At 41.5% G+C, this 4,745-nt stretch overlaps 1 long non-coding RNA gene across 1 annotated transcript in view; it reads right to left on the minus strand.

Annotated features, from left to right (window-relative positions):
* Positions 1-35: 35 nt before the first annotated feature.
* Positions 36-4,745, minus strand: part of LOC116672873 (uncharacterized) — a 71,333-nt gene continuing 66,623 nt past the window's right edge. Inside the window, exon 3 of the long non-coding RNA XR_004327669.1 lies at positions 36-431. This is a non-coding gene — a long non-coding RNA (uncharacterized LOC116672873). The remainder of the gene's footprint in view (positions 432-4,745) is intronic.

Raw genomic sequence — 4,745 nt, forward strand, 5'->3', positions numbered from 1 at the left:
CCCCCCCCCCCCCATCTCCCCTCCCAGCCTTACACAAAGCTATCAGCTCTGTGGACTTTTCTGACTATTTATGTCGGACAAGGTCAGGATCGTTTAAACCGCTCTGCCTCTCTCAGCCGCTGCAGATGAGATAGCGCGGGAAGGAGGGAGAAACGATCGATTCCCGCCGCCACGCAGATTCATTCCCGTCCTCTCCCCCTCCTTCCCCCTTCTTCTCTCTTATTCTTCCAATGGGAGTTTTGCTCCCAGCCAGGGGGGGAGGGTCACCGTTGCCGCCGACGCCACCAGGCACATCAGTCTCTTTAACACCAGTGCCGTTTTAAAATACAGTAGCAGCCCTTAAACTGGCCACTTTTCTCCTGGTCCAAATGAGAGCCATCCTCCCATCAATCTGAGCAGCTTGGGTTACAAAGGGTCGTGCATGGTGAGGCCTGTTGAGAAAGAGAGAGAGAAGAAGTGGCGGTTTGTATCATTCACAGGGGTGTTTTACAAATGAAGTGGGACACTAACTCAGGCTAAAGACTTGATTGTGAAGTGGAAGAGAAGAACATGGGTTTTGAAGGCCAATAAAGACCGTGATATTTAATGGTCAAAGCTGCCGATGGTTGATGTTAAGGTGTACAGATCTGTAGGCCTATCTGTAATATGATGAACCTCATGTCAGTCAGCTGCTTAGTAATGTGTCATCTTTTCTACAGAGGTATGGTAATTTTATAGATTTTCTGTTGAGGTTTGTGGTGTTTTTGGTCAGTTTAGCCATGGTAACCGTTAAAGGAGATATTCTAGTGACAGTTCCAATAAGCGTGAAGAGTGTTCATGGATTTTTCTTGGCCGGATCCTTTAGCTTTTTATATTTAGTTGTACAATATGAGTAGGTATAGCCTTCTATACTGATGCATTTAATGTCATGTTTGCTCTTGTGTAAATGTCTGTGAAGGTTTTCCGTCATCCTGGTCATAGGTATCCAACGAAGGGTTGAAATCAGGGGCAATGGGACTTTAAAACGTGCTTCGAAGGAGTTTTGTTTCTCATCCAAGAGACTTCTTCAGGTCTGGACTTCATTTCTCAAGAACTGAAGAAGTCTCTCAAAATGTCTTTGAGAAACCTTCACCTTGAGTGCAGTTGCCCTTGATTTCAACCCTTCCTTGGATTTCTTTTGTGTCAGTCGTTGATCTCTAGAGCATATACCTGGCTATCAATGCCAATGCTAACAAACCCCTTTCCTCTTTATCTCAAACAAGTTGCACACATAAAATGCATTACACAATAACATTTTTCTTGAACTTGCTAAGTTAATTCAAAAGGATGAAACTGCAACAACTGGTACAGATATTGTATTTATCAGAGTCCAATGTGACATCTTTAAATGTCTTGTTTTATCCAAACAACAGCAGTCCAAAACCCATTTATTGATATTCCGTTTACCATCATTAGATCATTAAGACTGAAAGGAACACCAAGTATTCACATTTGAGAAGCTGGATCCAGGGATTTTTGTTGTTGTTGCATTTCTGCTTGTATGATTACTTGACGGATTATCAAAACAGTTGCAGATTAATATTCTGTCGATTGACAAATCATTTCCGTTTCAGTTAAAGTGTTGCAGAATATGACTTGGGAATGTACTTTGAGCGTTTTAATGGAAATGTTAAAGAAAGACATTCAAATAATTTTGTTAATTCAAGATTTTTAATCTCGACAGAGCAGATGTAGTCATCATCATTTAGAGCGCAGGACACTGAAACTCTCCAGGATAACACCAATGCTAACAGTAAAACCTATTCATGCTTACGTGTGAGGAATCTGATCAAAACATCTCATTGGATTCAGTTCCTGTTGAGGGTTTCTCATGGACAGCCAGCGTAGCGTGATGTAGCGTGTTGCTGGGTTTGTCTCGGGTGTTTTGTTTGTGAGACTACTTACATATGTATTCTTCACTGTGTGTGTGTGTGTGTGTGTGTGTGTGTGATCCCCTGCCACTCATGTCTTGGGTTACTGTGTTTCTGGCTGTATGATAGATGGCTCAGCCCAACCTCAGAGCCCCAGCCTGAGCTGCCGGACAGCATGTCATTGCCAGTTTCCGCCAACTGAGTGTGCATGTGTTTGAATATGAGGATGTGTACGATTCTGTGTGTGTGTGGGTTTGGCCGGTTCTGACCCCGCAATGCAACAGGATAGGTGGGTAAGGATGGCCAAGCGGTATGTTTGCATGTGTGTGCATGCATGTGTGTATACGTGTGTATGTGTGTGTGTGTGTGTAGTGTGAACTGCCTGAGGTCCGTGTCCTGCTGAGTGTGGCATTCCCAGCCCTTTCCTGTCCAGACCACACGTCTAACCAAAACCCAATGTGTGTTTACGTGTGTGTGTGTGTATGTGTGTGTATGTGTGGGTGTCAGGATAGTCTTAGTCAGTCATAATTCCATTTCAGGCTGCAACTAATGATTCTTTTCTTCACGGTTTAATCTAATGATCTTTTTCTTCTGATTGTTTGAACAATAATTTAAACTATAAAATGTCAAACTCTTGTGAAAAATGCAGAAAGCGACGTTTTTGAATTGCTTGTTTTGTTCAACCAACAATCCGAAATCCAAATTTTTTGAGTCCACAGTGACTTTGATTAATCCATTGATGATTTTCTTCTAATTAATCAATTCCAATTTCCGAAAGCTATGAAGTGACTTGTTTTGATAAAAAAAAATACAAGTTAAACAAAGATAAACAAAAGCAGTAAATCCTCATATTTGACTAAAAACTAAAAACAAGCAATTTATTCCCTTCATTCTATTCATTAATTATAAGATTGTGAGATACAATCCAGAACAGCTACTCAATGGACTTTGCCGTGAGATTTCTTTGTCAACCGTTGCTTCCCGGGTCACAAACAACATATTTTATCTAACCTTTGTGCCAACACGGGTGAGAAGTCACATGACTGTAACTCTGTCTGCTAGGACAAAAAGTTCCAGAACAGAGCCCTTTTCGTACAATTCCCCTTATGGGAGAGGAGCTAGAGCAGGCAATAGAATAACATGGAGGTTCTCTTTCCTATCTGTTTATCAGAATAGAACAGAGGTCAACCATAAAGAGATCCCAGTGTCACAGCGGCTTTCCTTTCTTACTAACACACCCACCGGTCACACCTTGTCTCAGTTCATCCATCCATCAGTGTTGCCATTTGATATTTGACGTTCTACAACAAGTGAGTAATTATTTATCTTTTTATTAAACAATGACAACATCGTGGGAGGACACAATCGTCCACAACAGCTACTAAATGGACGTTGTGGTGCGATTTGTTTGGTCAATTACTGTTTCCAAAGTCAGGATTGAACTTTCAACTCTGACTTTTAAGCCAACATGGATAAAAAGTCCATAAAGTGTTCATCTACAATAAATATATTCACTTGCTATGCTGTTTATCTTACTTAGATTTTATAAGACCAATCATTCATCTAAATGAAGTGACCGCAAACCTTTTATATGCTACTTCAAAAACTCAGAACAACCAAAAACAACCAAACGGGAAAGTTGTGTGGAGGTACAACGCAACCACAGGAAAATGTTTCAGTTGGTTGGTTCCCTTAACGTTTAGGGAACGTTATAACACGGAGGGAACGTTCCCAAAACGTTAGTTTTTGGTTTGGTTCGAACTAACCTTTAGAAAACCATAAACTTGGGGATGGACCTTGTGGTCAGATTGTTACCATGTGCCAAGGAGGTTATGTTTAGTTTGTTGTTCAGCAGGATTAAAAAAATACTACAGGCCTGATTTCCATGGAACTTGGTGGAAGGATGTAGCACGAGCCATAGCACACAAAGATAATCCACAAATAATTCTACTTTGTACTTTTGACAACATTACGAGACCTTGGGGGGTGTTCCGCGCACTCAGAGTGCCCTTCCTAGCCTTTTTGAACAAATAATCAATTATCAGTTGTTAATGAAATTTCCATTAGTTGATTAATCAGCTAACATTTCATGTTCTCTTGAAAGTTTGTATAACCGGTTCTTTTTTCCTCACACTCCAACTTCTCTCCCCAATTTATGATTTGTCTTAAAATGGGTCCTGAGATTTCGCCGCTGATATCACACAAACATACGGCACCTAGAGGAGAAGGAAAAATAAGTAGTCAAATCCTGCTTCCCCCCACCCCCCTCCCTATTCTTCCTCCCTCTCTTCAGTTCTGCCAGCAGACAGTGTGTTTCTCATCGTAGTGGAGATTATAGTCGGGTATGACAAGCACGCCGTCTGATACCATATCCGCTCTGAATTACAGATCAGCCCTTTTTAAATGATATTTTAAATACTTGCTGCAGGCTGCGAGTTTTCACAGGGTCTTATTTCATTGTTATTATACTAGTACCATATTTTTGTTAGAAAATCAGTGTTGGCGCTTATTTAAATGAGGGAGAGTGGAAGCTGATATACACTCCAGTGTGTTATTTTACTGTGCCACTTTGGAAAATCCCTCAGTACACCCCCCGCTATACTCCTCACATACACCCCCCAACCCTTTTTAGTGTGTTCTTGGTGGGAATTAAAAGGGAGCACAGTGAAAAGGACAAAAGAGAAAGGACAAATTGTAATTAGTTTGATTTTGTGTGCGTGTGTGTGCTTGGCTGGGAGGTTGGTGAAGCCCATTAAGGGTTAGATTCCCACACAGAAAGAAGACTGTGGCTTTGATTACCTCTCTCATGTGTTGGAAGCCATGGGGTGGGGTGGGGGGGGGGGCTGCTCAAAAGCA

Source organism: Etheostoma spectabile, chromosome 23 (genome assembly GCF_008692095.1).
Source record: "Etheostoma spectabile isolate EspeVRDwgs_2016 chromosome 23, UIUC_Espe_1.0, whole genome shotgun sequence".
NCBI classification, from domain to species: domain Eukaryota; kingdom Metazoa; phylum Chordata; class Actinopteri; order Perciformes; family Percidae; genus Etheostoma; species Etheostoma spectabile.